This window comes from Lepisma saccharinum, chromosome 9 (assembly GCF_977018435.1).
Source record: "Lepisma saccharinum chromosome 9, izLepSacc3.1, whole genome shotgun sequence".
NCBI classification, from domain to species: Eukaryota; Metazoa; Arthropoda; class Insecta; order Zygentoma; family Lepismatidae; genus Lepisma; species Lepisma saccharinum.
The window spans coordinates 64,324,515-64,342,553 of NC_139237.1; the positions used below are offsets into that span (position 1 = coordinate 64,324,515).

Consider the following 18,039-nt stretch of genomic DNA (forward strand, 5'->3'; position numbering starts at 1 on the left):
TTTTTTTTCTTGCGCTGCTTTTTGGTTAAAAGACTATGAATAGTTTTAAGAGATTTGAGACCTGCATAAGGTACTTGATACATAACACCCTTAGCCTTCATTGTAGGTTTATTATATACATATTCACAACCCCCACCCCAATTTTTGTTTGGTGCTCATAGCTATGGTGGTTCCCAATGCTGATATTCTTTCACTCAAAGAAGCATCTTTGCTTACAAATCTACCAAATGCAGCCTCTTCTAATTTCTTGTCTGCAACATGTCTCTTGTCAAGATCAGAATGTGTGTTGTATGCTATATCATGGTCTCTACAAGCAGCATCTAGGGGATTAACACCAGGATCCCCTCTGTTTAATCTATGATCCAATTTTGTGCCTGGACCACAATACTGATAGCCTGGAATGTGTAGTTCAAATGGCAACTTGTTTATAATGTCATTAAGCAACCCCCGACCCTCAGAAATATTCCAAAATTTGGGGGGTAGAGTATTAATAATTTTTATGAGATATCCAATCCCCTTAGTGTCATTCACTATAAAATTAGACAATTTGGTGCTTATCATGTCCATAATTCCAACCTTTTCATTGTAAAAATTGTGGTTCCCAGCATTTTCCTCCCCAGCTATCACCAATAACCTATCTACAAGTTTCCTGACATCATCAACCCACACAAATTCTTTAGGCAGAGTGTTGTATTGTTTGATTCCACTGCCAGTCTTGATCTGTGACCATATGGGCTTGATTAAATTATTGTATTTTGCCCCACTGCTCGACTTCACTCTTTTTTGTGTGGGATCATTGTTCTGGTATAGAGCATCTGATTTTATTAATATTTCTTTGTAATCCTCATAATCTTGATCTGTATAGCTGCCAGGTCTCTTCCTAGTCATCAGTTCCCATAATCCAGGTGTGCCGGTGTACTTAACAAAAGCACCTTTTTCTCCGAGACGAGATTCTGAATAAACAATTATATCATCTCCCATAAATGTTACTCTGAAATTGCCAATTCTATGTATGATGCTGCCATCAAGCTCTGTGTCAGCATATAAGCCAAACACCTCATCTTTGTTGTCTTTAGGTGTGGTTAAATATTTTTGAGCAAGAAGACCCAATTCAATAGGATCCTGAGTAGCTTCAATTCTTCGAGGAGCAACAGGACTAGGTGTATGAATACTGGAAAGTGGGGTGAATGGATAATCTAATATGTTCCTTGCAGCTACAGGTACAAGCTCTGTGATCAAATCTTGATTTTGCTCTGTAACAGTTTTGATATTCTTACCTAAATTATTAATAGCATCAATGACAGGCTGTTCTGTTTGTTTGTGTTTTTCATAAATTCCCCGGTTCTCTGATTTCCATCCCTTAAATCTTTTTACAAGATAATCTCTTAACTTAAGATCATCAATAATTGGCCTTTTCATGGTTATTTATTTATGTCTCAACGTCTAGAAAATCGTTGATTTTATTTCTGTATTTTCCAGTATTAGGTGTTCTTGTCATATCAATTGTGACAAACCCATAACTGTCCTGGTTCCAGCACATACTGCAAAACTTGGAAAAATCATTGTAGCTCAAGTCCCCACCTACATATTCATCATGTATGTGTTTGAGGTTGGTATGGTCTTGATGAAATACACATATAAAATTGCTGTTGTCCCGGATTAGCTGCTTCGGAATTTTAGAAAAAGTCTGTGCCAGGTAGAAGCAATCAATGTTTTTGTGTCGGCCCTGTGTGAAGAAATTCCTAACCTTGTTTTGATTATCCAATATAATGTCATCAAACACAACAACAGAATTATCGAAACATTCATCAAGTGGCTTAACATCTGGTTCAAAAGTGGCAATATCCAATCCATCATATAGCTTCATCAGCTGCTGATATTTTAATTGTTCCAAGCTCTTAGAAAAGACATACAAGTGCCTGTTTTTCCAGTCTAACCAGTTGGGTGCCAATAAAAAATTATCAACCATTAGTGTAGTTTTACCACAAGCAGATGGCCCAACAATAAGACACCTAATATTTTCAGGCAGCAATTTGCCATTTCTCTTATTTTGTTGTTCAGGTTCTGGCAGCCTCTTTATAACATCCCAGGTGTTCATATTATTATTTTGTTTGCATCGATCCAGCTGTTTTCCGGATGACCTAGCCATTTGACAAGTAACTTGTTGCCTTTTCTGCGGATGATTTTTTCTATGAGATATGTGTCAGGCTGTTTAGTTTTGCTGAGCTCTTGTTCATAGAACCTGCCTTTGAGAATTTCTCCTCAGTGATCTTTTATTATATATGTGTTAAGGGTCCCGGGTTTAACTTGAACCACTGTAAATAATTCTGTACTCCAGTTTCTTGTAAAACCTCTCTTGAATAAGTGCTTATATTTGCTGATTCTTACTTGATCACCCACCTTGTATTTGGCCCTTCTTGTTGTTGGCTGGTATCTAGGATAATAAACAGTGCTGATCAATTTTTGCTCATCAGATGGAGTTACTTCAGAGGGTTTCATGTTGATTGTGGAATGGACCGAGTTGTTATATTTATGTAGAAGTTCTGGAAGAATATTAATCCATTTATAATTACCTTGAAGTGTAAATTGTTTATACATAAGATTTTTTAAGGTTCTGTTGAATCTCTCTACAATTGAGGCCTTGAGGTCACTGTAACTCGAGTAATGTTTTATTGCCTGGCTTTTAATAAATTGTTGGAACACAGAATTATAAAATTCTTTGCCATTATCTGTTTGCAAATAGCGCGGGGATCTTCCACTCTGATTGATGATTGTCCTGAAGGCTTCTGTAACACATGTTCCAGTCTTGGATTTGAGTGGCACAGCCCAGGCAAATTTTGAAAATGTGTCTATTACAGTGAGTAGATACTTGTAGCCCTTGTTGATTTTGTCTAAGTTTTTCAACTGTCCACTTGACAACTCAATCAAGTCGCTCTGCCATAAATCATCTATGCCCTTTGTGACTACTGGGAGTCTCTTAAAATTATGTCGGGCTTGTCTGTGTAATTCATCAACAATAATTTGTCTAGACATAATACGTAAACAAGAATATTGCAACTATAGGGTGTTCAGCAGCTGATACTGCAGGATTTTCTAAATATAATTTGTCCCCTATTTGTATTTTAAATTCCAAAGTGCCATCATCTTCAACATAAGATGTTTCTAATGTATTGGGATCTGTAAAATCCTCCAATTCTACACTGGTGATTTTCACTTTGTTCTCAGCATTTGTTATTGATAATGTGGGGTAGTGGTGTGCCTGTGGTTGAAGCCAATATTTGATCTTGATTGGTCTTAGTGTGCCCCCAACAAAAAACTGGTAATAAAATTGTGCAGGGGACAGCATATATATTTTGCCACCCGGTGTAAATGGAGAATCATATTCTTTGTTGGGGATGCTGTACAATTCAAGAATTACTGTATGTTTTGGATTCTCGATTATGCCTGTTATTTCCTTTTCTGCTGTGAGCAATCTGCTTGTTACAGATTCAAGGTGTTCATTGATGGTCCTAACAACATCATCATGGCCTGGCTTGATTTTTATGTCCACAATAAGTTTCTTGTATTGTTGCACAATCTCTTGAAGCTGGGTGGCAAAAACAGAGAGAGCATTTGCTTGATTGGATTCCATGGTCCCTAGCTGCTGCTTGATATTAGCTACAATTTGTTGCAAATTTTCAACAACTGCCAATTTTGAATTTTGAGCAGTAAGATCATGGACCTGTCTTCTGATATCCTCAAACAGGGCATGCAGTTCATTAATATGTTGATTGGTTGGTAGAGTGGCCACTGTCTGAGTGAGTTGTTTGATCTCTGTCTGGATATTCTTGATATCTTCTGATTTCAATATCCTAATCACTGCCCTCTTTATATTTTTAAGTTCCTGTGATGTAGGCAAATTTGATACTGTATTTTGCAAAAATTCAAGTGCCAATTTTACATTGTTTAATTCAGAAGCATCAGCCACATTTTGCATAGCATTTTGGAGCAGGGCTATATCTGCCTGAGTGGGTGTTGATTGTTGTAAAATTTCAAGTTTTGTTTGGATATAATCTATCAAGTGATGAAAATGAGATAGCTCAGATTCAGTGTTGAGGTTTTCAAGCTTTGTGATTTGTTGCTGGACACTGACGAGGGTGTCTACAATACCGGGCAATCGGGATTCTAGTACATTTGCCAAATCACTTTGCACTGCTGCTATTGTACCTTCAAGATGGGTTATGGAACTTTGAATTTTTCCAAAATCTTCGTATGTTTCAAGTTGCAGCTTAATATTTGCAACACTCCGAGTTATTGCATTCAAAGCATCAGAAGATGGCAAATTGTTCATAAAATTTTCAAGTGTCTCAATTTTTTCTTTAACCTCGGCTATGGCATTGTTCAGAGGGTCCAGATTAGGTATTTGGAGTGACTGAATCTGTTCTTTTAGAGTGGAAATCACTAGATCAAAATCTTCTTGTGACTTTATGCTTTTGACAATTGTTTGGAGCTGTGTCTGGACATTATTTATCTGCTCTTCCAATTGTTGTTTCAATTGCTCAGAGTTGGTGGCCTGGGTCTTAAATTTGGCTTGAAGAGCTGCTACAGCTTCTTCTAAACTTTGAAAATTATCTAATGTGGCCAGATCAGTATATTTCTGAAGCAGCACTTTGAGTTCTGAATCAATTTTAAGAAGAGGGTCCATGCATTGTGATTGTAAATTTGTAATTTCTAGTTGAAGACTGGCATTGAGTGTAGTTTGTAAAGCTTGTAAATCACTTCTTAATTTCTTGACTCTGACATCAAGCATCAAAATCTCATCACTGTGATCTTCATGTCTTGTATGGCCAAATATATCATTAGGCATTTTGTTTTAGTGGTTATTTATTATAGAGTATCTGATTCTTAATTCTATAAAAAAGGGTATAAGCTTGTCATATGATCCCGGGACCTCAATATATAAGCAGTCACCAGCAGAAACAGTATATACAGTGCCAGAAATCATGTTTGAGTGCTTAATTCTATAAATATTTCTCCCTATTGAAATTTTAACATCACCCTCAGGGGTTGTAATAAATTGCAATTGCCCACCTACAGGTAATTGGTAATGATTTAAATTATTGTTAAATATGTACAATGTTTTGCCTGTTTCATCATCAACTTCTGTAAGTATGCTGTTCAGATGAATAATTAACAAGCCACTCAGTTTAGACAGCATATCAGAAGAGGGTTGTGGTGTCGGCAGGTCCATAATAGCCTGTTTTTTGAACCCAAATAAGTTCATAGGCATGTTTATTTATTTCAAATCATGCTCTGTGCTTGTGCATTGATTGCCACTTTTCAAATCACAATGCCCCCAAGGTAAAGTATGTATGCCACATGATAAAATGCATCTCTTATCATCATGTGGGTCCAGGGCCACTTTTCTTACAATATTTGAAGTCAGCAAGTGATCCACACTCTGAATTCTGGATTCTGATGTTTTGATTGAACTCTGGGATTTGATGCAATTTTCATAATCTTCAAATTTAAGCTCTTTGTCAACAGTCACTCTGCCAATGCCCTTGGCTTTTTTGACAACAGCACTACATGTTTTAAAAGTGTACATCTTGGCACTTAACCCAGCAAATTTCACAATAACATCACCAAGTGTCTCATCTTTTAACTTGCCGGGCACCTTTTTGTTGTGGTGGTGTTGAATTATTGTATGTTCACTGGTATCAAAGTATTGAAACAATTCAGGTTGTAACATATCTTGATAAACATCTTCTGTTTTAATATCAAGAATAAAACTATCCGTATCCATGTACATCAATTTTACACGATCACCATAAAAAGGTTTCAACACATCATAATACAATATTAACATATGTAATTTGGACAATTCCAATATCGCAGCCCCTACATAAATAGGTTTATCAAACTTAATTTTTGTTTTTTTCATGTTGAAAAGTGCCATTTTCTCATCATAAATTCTTCTGTAATTGAAGTTGGGCTTTGCAACCAATTTTTTGCTCAGGCTGGGGTCAGTAATTATTTTAACATCGGTATGTTTTCTGACATTTTCAATAGTTTTGCCATACACTGAATTCACCATCAATTTAAACAAGCCCTTATCAAATTCGCTTTTTGCAGATGTTCGAAGCTCCGTATTTGTATCAATGTATGGTTTCAACCATTCTGAGTGCCTGAACCTCAAAACTTTGCCAAGTTTGGTCACTTGAACACCATGATGCATCAGGAACTGGAGGTTTTTGTAATATATGACATAACCCTCTTTTGGCTCCAGGGTCATCATGAGCTTCTTCTGTTTAGAGCCAGGTGAGCACTGAACCTCGGGAATTGGGGGCAGATCAGAAAATATGCTGTGCAAATCATCAGGAATTGTCAGATCAACCTCTAAGAACAGGCCATAGTCACTGTCATCAAAGTCCTGAAGATCCTCAATATTGAAATCTTCGACCCATTCAAGCCCTGCATGTGGCAGTTTTTGCATCATGGCATGACCATAGAGGTTGTTGGCATCTACATACAGTATATAATTTGATGGCCGCGCTGGATCATAATTGTGAATATGCTTGTTATTTGCTCTGGCATATCTCTGGGAACATTGCACCATCCCTCCTCTTATACCTTTCTCCATAAACAGATACGTATCTTGATCGTGGATCAGATCCAATTGCATGTTGGTGTTCAAAAACATTGCGGCCCATGCTAGGCCCGGGGCACTGTAAAAATACACTGGGTCCAGCCTATAATTTTGCATGGAAGATTTTCTGAATGTCTGTATTATATCAGCTAAGAGGGTTACATCAAGTTTCGAATATGCCTTGTGATAATCACGAAATGTCTTGCATTTTAAATCACTCCACACCAACTGGGCATGGTGATAATCATCATCAGTGATTCCAGATCCTCTGATTCTGCTGTAAAACTCTTCTTGAGGTGGCAGGGAACACTCATCAAATTTAGAAAAATCTGTGACATAGTCATATGGATATACACCCTTCCGCCTAATTAATTTCAGGTCCTGATTTGGAAACGAGGCACGTGTAATTTTTAATTCATCATCAGGTAATTGAGTGGCCAGTGTAGCCAGGCTAGCAGATAAAAATCTGTGAGAATCAAGAAATCTTAATTGAATGGGAACACCATCAACTTTAATTATCTTGGTAATAGCAATATATTTTTCATCATTTTCAGCTAAAATATTTAAATTCTGCTTGTCAAACCCCTCGTACCTGATCAGATGATGGAAATCATAATTGGATGCTCCATGGCAAAATATGGGGATAAATCTTGGTCTCTTGATCTGAATATTGCAGCTTTTACACAGGGCCATTAAGAATTTACCATCTGTATGAGAATGGTGATGTACCTTGATATTTGCATCTGAAAATTCAGAATCACATACCGGGCATTTTTCTGCATTGTTGAAATCTTCAATCTGTTCCTCTGTTAAAGGCAACATAGGCTTTGATTTTAATAAGATGTTAGATGCTATGTCACGGCACTCATTTTCTATTCTTTGTGCAAATTCTTTGACGGCATTTGGTCCCATGTATAAGCACAGCTCACCAGCTACACCACCCTGTACAACCATATAATAAAAACTGGAAGGTTCATGTAGCTGGTATGGTGTAATTGAGGATTCTTCAGGATCTGGATTGCAGAATGCAAGAGGCTTGAGGTTCGATTCAAAATCATAGACAATAAATGCTGGGTGTTCCAACAAGGCTTCAAACTTTTTGAATTTGCAATTTTCACTTGGATTGGGCATCACCATATGAACAGGTTTATGATTCCCACAGTATTTCAGATGCTCAATTAACTTGTTTTTGGCAATTTCTGCACTCTTTTCACGAACCCCCTTCACCATTTTTTGACCATCAAATACAGTTAAACATCTTCTGCACAACTTGAATATTCTATGAGTTTTGTCTAGTTGTGTTCTGACTAAAGCTTCAAGATTTTGTATCAGAGTGTAATGATATGTACCACCCCCTTCAATTAAGAGCAAATCAATCGGAATAGAAGATTCATCATCAAATGTACTGATTCTGAGAGGTGCTATCAAGCAATTGCCAGTGGAACAAATAAATACATTAATAGATAATTTGCTTGCCATTGATGTGCCTGGCCTTTTTTTCAAATTTATCAATATTCTGGACAGACATTGGATATTCCAAACCCTCCATTGCATCGTCAAAAAGATGTTCATGTTGTTTGTAATAAGTTATTCTCTGAGGATCCCTTGAAACTGGATACAAAGCAGCTAAAATACACCACAAAAAGCATTTCTGGTCGGCATTTTTTATATTAACCACGGCTCTTTTGTTTTTGATATTGTCAGGTAATGGCAGATAAGTGGAACCTTGTAATGGGCTGAATTCAGAAATATGAACATATAACTTGTGTGAAGAACCGCATAGGCTCCATCCTGACTCTTTTGCCGCAAATTCAGAATGTTTAATATTCAGTTGTTCTATCAACCTGCTTATTATTGTGTCTGAATTTGTATTTGAATATACAGGTACAGTTTCTGTTATGTGGGGCTGTGTAAATTTTGTGCCATTTGGTTTCTTATATTGTACAAACAATTTGAGGGACAGCTTATAAGAGCCATTTTGTGCATTTAGAATTGCCTGTACATCAGGTTTTTTACTGTTCAAAAAATTCTGAATGCAACATCTTGGCTCTGATACAAACCGGTGATCCTTTAATTGGCCGTTAAAACTGCTGTGGATAGGTTCATAGCGTGGCTGCTTTGCAGGTAAAGCATTAACAGGTGCTTCATGCTTTCTTTTCAGACCAGATGTGGATGGTTGTGAGGGCAATATTGATGACTGTACATAAGAATTACACTTATGCCATTTGTAATATGCCTTGCTTAATATTTTATGGCATCTTGGACATATTTTCATGGCCTTTCTGCATTTCCTAGGCTTACAAATATGCCGGTGCCTAGCCCAATGAGAACTAGATATATTTTTATTACACTGATTGCAATATTTTTGTTTTGGCATTTTTTCTTGTTGTTTATTATATAAGATTTTCTGGGCTTCAATTCAAAACTTTATACTTAATAAAAATATCAGTTGGGTTCAGCAGTTAATAGCTGAGCTGGTGCTTTTATACCCAAAACAACAGCAGTAACTAGGTTTTGGTGATAGTTTTGCTGATGTACAACACACTTCACCAGGTTTAAAACCTCATCTCTATATCAACTAAATACAATTCAAAATTGGATTTTGAACTGTGCAATAAATATTCTGTAAGTCTCACTTGTGTTTATATTAACAGAACAAGACAAAACCAGAATTGTATTCAGGATTGCATGTTTTCATACAAAAAAGCCATATTTTTGACAAGTTTATAAACAACAATCATACAGATATAACTTTTACACACATGGCCGAATCTGTCTGAGCAGAGGAGAAAGAAGGTTTTCAGATCTGGGAGTTGTATATCAACTAACAATAATTATTCTCAAAATCTCACTTGTGGACATATTATTTTGCCACATGTTTTTCAATCTTAAATATTTTATCAGGACTCGAACCCAGAACCCCTTGTTTACAAGACAGCAATATTATCATTTTGCCATCAGGGGAGGCTTCACATTTTATGAGGACTTAAACCCAAACCTCCACACCTGAAGAATTGGGGTATAAGCCCCTCTTGCCATTGTTTTAAGTATGGGTAAATCTATCTGTTGAGCCCTCGCCTTTTCTACACTAGAAATTCAGAATTTCTTAAAAATCAGAGCATATCACACCTGAAAAATTGGGGTATAGGCCCCTCTTGGCATTGTTTTAAGTGTAGGCAAATCGGATTGTTCAATCAAATAGCCTCTCCTTTTCTACACTTAAAAGTTGCGCTTGTAGTAGCATCAACCCCCACTACTGTTTTCTATGTTTCTTTTTGCCTTCGGTAACACGCAAAATGGCGGTTACAGTTTCACTACCGTACTCGGCATGCAGTGTTTCCACCCCACGGCACCCAAAAATACCTACGTAGCCCCACAAACCATTGATGCATAGCCCCACGAATCATTCATACATAGCCCCACAAACCATTTCCGGTAAGGTTAGGTTAGGTAGGGTCACGTATAGGTTACAATAGTTAAAAATTGGTTTTGAAAAAAATATGCGTAGCCCCACACACCATTCTCGCATAGCCCCACGAACCATTGACGCATAGCCCCACAAATCATTGACACATAGCCACACAAACCATTTGTGGAATCGTCCCTTCTTCAGTTACAAAAACACGTGTTTGGAAACACTGACCGACATTACGTCATCACACACAGGCTACATCCACCTGGAAGTAAATGGATGCAAGAGCTTTCGTGCATCGGTCACACATTTATATCGAAAAATAGACGATTTACCGGCAAAATTCAATGAACGATGCGAGAAAACACTTCTCCGAACTTCCACAAGTCTAAAGAAACTGCATTCGGTAAGTAATTTCTCCTGTAAATTTGAAGAAATCCGTTTGTCCGACACGAGAAATTTACCGAAATTTATTATTTCATCTAAAGAAATGTTCCGCAATGCAGAATAGTACGTTAGCAATGTAAAACATTGTGAAATAAATCATTGATAGGTGTCTCCGGGGTAAATGTCTGTTATATCGGAGACACTTTTCTTCAAATTTACAGGAGCAACTACTTACGGAAATGAGTTTCTGTTGCATTTATCAAACTTCGTGGAGGTATTTTGTCACTATGGAATGCTGCACAACAGAAAATAAGCACTTTTAATGTAATAAAGTAGCCTTTTGTGCTAAGCGACAACATTATGCCGTTGTTTCCATTATGAACCTGCAGATGGCGCGAGTGTCGAAAGTCATGTGGTCTCGCGAGAGGAAGAAGTGTTTCCAAACGTGCCTTTTTTTTTACCAGAATTTTTTTTTTTTTAACTATGCTTACCTAACCTAACCCAACGTAACCTAACCTTGCCGGAAATGGTTTGTGGGGCTATCGTGAATGGTTTTTTGGGCTATCCGTCAATGATTTTTGGGGCTATCGGGAATGGTTTTTGGAGCTATCCGTCAATGGTTTGTGATGACATAATGAATACGAAAGTAGGTATTTTTCGGTTATTAAGGTTGCAACATTGCATGCCCACTCCAAATCGACAAAACATAAGCACGACGCGTGATGATCCACAGCTGTGCGTGAAATATTCTATGTTCCGCAACGGAAGAAAGGACCCAAAAGAATTACTCGTAATGTGAAAAATCGAAGTTATTTTCGTGTAAAAAGCATAATGGCACCTTGATATAGGTTCCACAATACACAATTGGTAAGTACGAACCATTTGAAACTGAAAATATGCGTTAGAAATGTGTCTCCGATATAACAGACATTTACCGTCTCCAGTATAGTAAAGTAGTACCGTATATAATCTCACATATATTATCAGGATGTTTCAAAAGATCTTAAACGCTTACATATTTCTATGTTATTGTTGCGTGTCAAGACTACATGGATTCAGTATCAGGCCCGAGCACCGATTGTTGAATTCCAAATTAATTATGGCACACAGGAATTTTTACATGATTAGATTTCTGTTCAAGTTTGTTAAAGCACACTTCAGAGTCGTCGTGATAACTTGCCGTAGGTAACAGTTCGTTATATCGGAGAGAGAGTTTTTCATTTTTACAGAAGAAACTGCTTACGGAAATGAGTTTCTCTAAGGTTTCCAATGTTCGTCGAGGTACTTTCTTTCATCGTGGAGTCTATTTGACCGGGAAATCATGTATTTTTCATGAGAAATATCTCACCGACGCACAAGTGTCATTGCTTTCGCTATGTGAACAGGATGCGGTAACACTTAACTATAGGAGTGACCGATTTCTTACTTTTTACAGGAGAAAGTACTTTCACAAATCATTTTCTGTAGCGTTGTGGAAGTTCATGAATGTAGTTTTGATCCATTTTAATGCGAATGCATGTTGTTTCTGCAAAAATCTCTGTCTGACATGCTGTTTCTGCTGCCGCCATTTGCTTTCTGTACGAGAGCACAATGTTCCGTGTGTTAGATGACGTAAACTCCATAGTCAGTGTTTCAAACTCGCCGTGTTTTCACTAGAACATGACTTGTCGAGTATTTTTAATTTTTTTAACTATGCTTGCCTAACCTAACCTTACGGAAAATGGTTTTTGAGGCTAACGTCAATGGTTTGTGGGGCTAACGTCAATGGTTTGCGGGGCTAACGTCAATGGTGTGCGAGGTATTTGGATAATGTCAAATCCGGGCACGAAAGTAGGTATTTTCCAGTGAACAAGATTACAACACTGCATAAATTGACAAAACACACTCACAACGTCCGATGAACCAGTACGCTATCGCCATAATATGTGTTACAGAATCGAAATAACGAGTAACAGTAAGTACTCGTAAATGTAAGAAATATACGTTATTTTTGTTAGAAATTCATTATTTCACCTAAAGAAATGTTCCGCATTCCAGAATAGTACATTAGCAATGTAAAAAAGTGTGAAATAAATTATTTATAGGTGTCACCCCCATAGTAAGTAGTACCTAGGATGCTGCATACGTTTGATGACGTAACCCCCTGTCAGTGTTTCCAACCCCCTTTTTTTTAACTATGGTTTTTTAACCTAACCTTATCGGAAATGTTTCGTGGGGCTATCCGTCAGCTATGCGTGTATGATGTACAATTTGCACACGTGACTAACACGATAGTAGGTATTTTTTGGTGAAGAAGGTTGGAAACACTGCATACCTACAAGGCTAGTCAACCTCTGCCCACCATACTGTGTGTTACGGAAGCGAATAAAGGAATAACAAAAACTACTCTCTATGTGAAAAATTGTGTTTGTTTTCATGTAAAAAGCATAGTGGCACCTTGAGCTATGTTCCGCAATACACAATTGGTAAGTACGAACCATGCAAAACACAAACTATCTGATTTTAACGTGTCTCCGATATAACGAACTGTTACCCTTGCTGTATGTTTTGTGGAGAACATCATATGATTCTTTCTTCGCGAGCAGCTATTTGTTTGTTTTGGATATGGAGTGCTGCCGCAACCTACTTTACATGTGTTAGGCATGATGAGATATGTCCTAACTGCTTTCATTGTTAGGTAGGGTGACCAGATTTTGTGAAACGAAAAGCAGGACATGCAGGGGTGCTTAAGGAAGGAAAAGCAGCTATAACTAAAATAGCACATGGTTGCATGCACCCCTGGATGAGTGATGTTATGATTAAATTCATAAATGGACACTCACAAAGAACAGGTCCCAGGTCCAGTCTCACAGGCCTCTTCTATTTTAAAGTAAATAGAAGAAAATACTTAACAACTGCTGAATGCTATAGGAATGCTTATGTTGTTAGGTTAGGTTTGGTTATCTTAGCAAAAATACACTTTAAATGTATTATTTATGCTAAGAGATCTAAATCTTACAAGCCGAACCTAACACCTTAGGCATTTAACCCTTAACTTCCTACGTGCAGTCTCACAGACCACTAGCGTTTATCGTTTTCTTGTTGTTAATGTGTAGGGGTGGGGTCTGATCCCACATCATTTCCTAAAGGATCCTCAAACCATTTTAATATAGTATCCTCAAAATCAGGGTCTGTAACACTCTCAGTAGACGATGGGCCGGGTTATGAATCCTTAACACACAGGCCCAGGTCTGGTTTCAGAGACCGCTAAGCACGAAAAAAGCTATAAATATCGCTCAAGGTCACATTCAAGTGGGTACTGACTGATGCAGTGTTCAGGAAGGGACAACTAGACAGCACTGCAATCTCCTACCCCACCCCTATGCATAATAAACAACCGAATGACAATAAACGCTAGCAGTGTGTGAGACCGCACATGGGAAGTTAAGAGTTAAGGTGCCTGAAAGTGATTTAAACATGGGGAAGCCCCAAATAAGCGAGATATTTATCCTCGAAATGTGACCATGGCATGTCCAATTCTTCGCAACCCGGACCACTTTCGCCACTTATTTGAAGAAATTTTCGTCATACACGCAAAAAATCAGTGGCGGATATCGAAAGATGATGCGTAATTACTATCACCATAAAAGAAAGTGTAATTTTATAAAAATGACATCTGCTACACTTCACACATTTCTTGTTCTTGGCAACTCACAAATGTACACGCAGGCTCTATTTTGCAGAAATCGTAAAATTCCAATATCATAGAACACTGTGACAACATTTTTGGTAGCACACGTTCCACCCGCCATGACATTTCACTTCAATGATATTTATGCTAATAGAACCTAACCTGACAGGCCTAACCTAACAACATAGACCCTCCAGGGCAAAGTGGTTAGCACATCGTGCTACGATGCCAGGGGTCCTGGGATATGAATCCTGGCCTGAGCATGGATATTTGTGAATGTCCTTTCATCATATCATCACCCATCCCCATCTTCACAAATTAGTCAAAATTGGCAAAAAGCGAAGTAAAATAAAGCAAATCAATCAATCTAAAAATGTAGACATTCCTCGTAAGTGACGTCATAAATCATACCTCATAGAATCACCAATTAGTCGCTTATAATGCATTTCTGCACACTAAGAACAACAAGAAACTTTCATATGAATAACAATCTTTCAAACACACTAAAAGATTTCAAGTTTCTCATGGGTATACAGAGGGTCACCATCACCTTTTTATTTCTCTCTCTTAATATCTTAATCATTTTACAGAGTAACTTTTGTGTGTGTGTGTGTGTGTGTTTCCTTACTTTCTTATCATAAAACATCCATACATTGTGAAATAATATTAAAATATTAATCAATACTGAGAATATATTTGTGCTTTTGCTGCAGCTGTAGTAAATCATCTATCTCATCAATGCATCAAACATGCAAATCCCCAAATTTGGGCTATTCTCAGTTTTCAAAGTGCTCCTACATTTACTTTTAATCATCACTTGGTACCTTGCATATCATTTCACGAACAGACTGCATGCAATATCTGCTTCTAAGCAACAAATGTAAGCTTTACAGTAAGACCACGGTCACGAGGGAAGCAATCATGAAAATTTTTAGATCAATAAGTATTTATTTGCAAACTAACACAATACTATTAATTTAAAAGGACTAAAAATCTGGAGTTTTGCAGGACACTGTTGAAAAATAGGACATTTTTTTTTTTTTTTTTTTTTTGAAGTAGCATCGCAGACCGCAGGACATCAGAAAAAGGACTGTCCTGCGAAAATCAGGACGTCTGGTCACCCTACTGTTAGGTGAAGCAGATCAGGTTTAGAGCCCTTAGCATTAATAAAATATCCGTCAGTTCTTTGATTGTTAAGTTATGTGGTTCAAGTTTAGGGCTCTTAGGATAAAGTAATGTCCATAAATGCTTCTAATATATTGAGTTTTCAAGAATTCTAGAATGGATAATAATAATATGTGATCTGTGGTATTTATCAAAATTTTGAGAACCACATTTGAGTACAAGAGCAGGAACCGAGAAAGTTTGTGTCATTGAAGTCACTAGAGGAATCACTCCAGCCAAATGATTCCTGCCAATAGCAACCTCTACGACCAAAACACTTTGAAAGATCATAGCCCATCAAGCACTGCTGCAAGCTTTTAACCAACATTTGCTGGCTGTGTACTGAGATCTGGGCTTCCAAAGCAGATGACCTCAAGAAGTGCCCCTTGACTTGATTTGATTTTGATTTTTGTTGGTATCTCTTTTCTGCCAATTTTGTCTATTTGAGAAAGAAAACCAATGCCCAGGCCAGGATTTGAACCCAGTACCTCTGACATCATAGCATGCTGTGCTAACCACTCTGCGACATATATTACAGAATCTGGTCTCTCAGGTTTGTAGATACAATGCTTCAATGAGGCAGGTTCAAATGCAAAGTAATGCTGTGAATTTAATATTATGATGGTCCAATTAACAATGAGTTGTTCCAGATGCAACATCTACACTCAATAACTAGATTAGGAATTACAAGTTGAACACACTATCCAGCAGTGATTAATCAGAAATAGGTCTTGCCACACATTCACAAACAGTTCAACTTCCAGAATGATCCAGTTACGTTAGTGGATGAGGAGGGGATTAAAGTTCCTACAGCCCTGACCCAATACCATCAGATTGATTTGGTGTTTTAAGTCCACTTTATGCACAGTAAGGCTAATCGGGACTGGACCTACAATTTAAAGTGGAGTACGAACCACTATGTGTCTCCACCGCGTATCGAACGCTACGACTGCACCATCGGGGAGGCCCTAATACCATCAGATTTTCACCCCTTTGTTGCAAGGCATGTGCTTACATCCAGTTGAAGGAATTGAAAATAGTGTCCGTCAGTCTTTGTCATTCAAGCTGATTAAGAGCTGTTGCTACAGTAATGGCAGAAAGGTAGGCCAAGATTGTATCTCCTGATGCCATTTATATTAAAAAATGTACATTTGTTTATGTTTTTTTAAGCATGTCAAAGAACTTTTGAATCATCGTAATACATTGGGTTATTATATTATATAGATTGGTTTGAGCCAAATGTGGTAATAGCTCGGGTTCGATACTCGGTGGAGGCACATACTGGTTCGGATCTCTCTTTAAACTGTAGGTCCAGTTCCGAGTAGCCTTAATGTACATAAAGTGGACTTAAAACACCAAATCAATCAATCAAATGTGGTAATATGTTCTGCTGTAAGCATGCTGGTTTATTTCCTAACTAATGTGGCTGCTATATCCTAACAGTAATATGAGGAAATTACTTGCATGAGAATCATCTTTTATGTAAAAAACAAAGATAAACGGGGGAATCTGGTAAATATTTCACTTCACTACTGTTCCGGTATAATTTAAGGCACCGGGACAATAGCACATACCTCCGAATGTATGTGGGTGGAGGAGGGCATTTTTCCGGGGTTCCCCCCTTTTGTATATACAGGGTGTTTCTGGGCTGATGATACAAACTTACAGGGATGATGGAGAAGGGCAGATGCATCAATTTGAGATAAGGAGCCCTGGTCCGGAAACGACTTAGTAGAAAGCTATAAATGAAAATCGGTGTACGAAGATGTAATACTTTTATTACCTTCACAAGCTGCTACATTCACAATAGTTGTTCAAAGTGGCATCCCCAGCTTTGCTGCAGGCATGACATTGTTGCACAAAGTTCTGGCATACATGTTGGAACATCCCCAGGGTCGTTAGAACAATGTCACAGGCAGCGAGAATTCTTACCAGGAGATCCTCTTCAGGCTACTCCAAAGGGAACGCCAGAACTTTGTGCGACGATGTCATGCCTGCAGCAAAGCTGGGGGATGCCACTTTGAACAACTGTTGTGAATGTAGCAGCTTGTGAAACTTGTGCAGGTAAAAAAAGTATTACATCTTCATACACCGATTTTCGCTTATAACTTTTGACTAAGTTGTTTCCGGACCAGGGTTCCTTATCTCAAATTGATGCATGTGCCGTTCTCCATCATCCCTGAAAGTTTGTATCATCAGCCCGGAAACACCCTGTATTTAGAGAGCAAAGGTAAAAAATAACAATAATAAAAGTCTTGTGTACGTATTCTGAAAATTTGACCTGGTTTACCATAACAATTCTTATTGTACATATTTATTATATATTAATTAGATATAATATAAATATAACACTAATGCAAGCATGCAGATACAACAGAAGTCCAACAACTTCAAATTTTCCAGCAACATGGGAGAATACACCACTGATATATAGGTGCTAAATTTAACTGACATAAATATAAAATTGTGTTTATTTATGTATCAACCTGACAAACACTACCTCCCCCTCCCACACAGGGTAGATTTCAGTTTAAAATGCATGTTTGTTTCCTTGTAGAGCATGGTAGTCAATTAAACTTATGCTATTTGATTGTATTCAAGATCTAGTTTTTATTCTTCTTGTAGTTCATGCTTGTTACCAACAGATAATCAATATTTTTTTAATGTAATGTTTCAGGAGAACTTGCTCCCTTCATCAGGAATATTTATTGCCTCCTGCAATCAGTTTTTCACTACTTCATGAAGGTTATTATTTTCTGTTCTAATTTAATTTAAAAA

The 18,039-nt window shown here is 37.6% G+C and overlaps 1 protein-coding gene across 2 annotated transcripts in view; it reads left to right on the plus strand.

Moving 5' to 3' along the window:
- Positions 1-18,039, plus strand: part of LOC145992083 (uncharacterized) — a 61,533-nt gene that overhangs the window by 4,716 nt on the left and 38,778 nt on the right. The gene's annotated exons all lie outside the window — the stretch shown is intronic.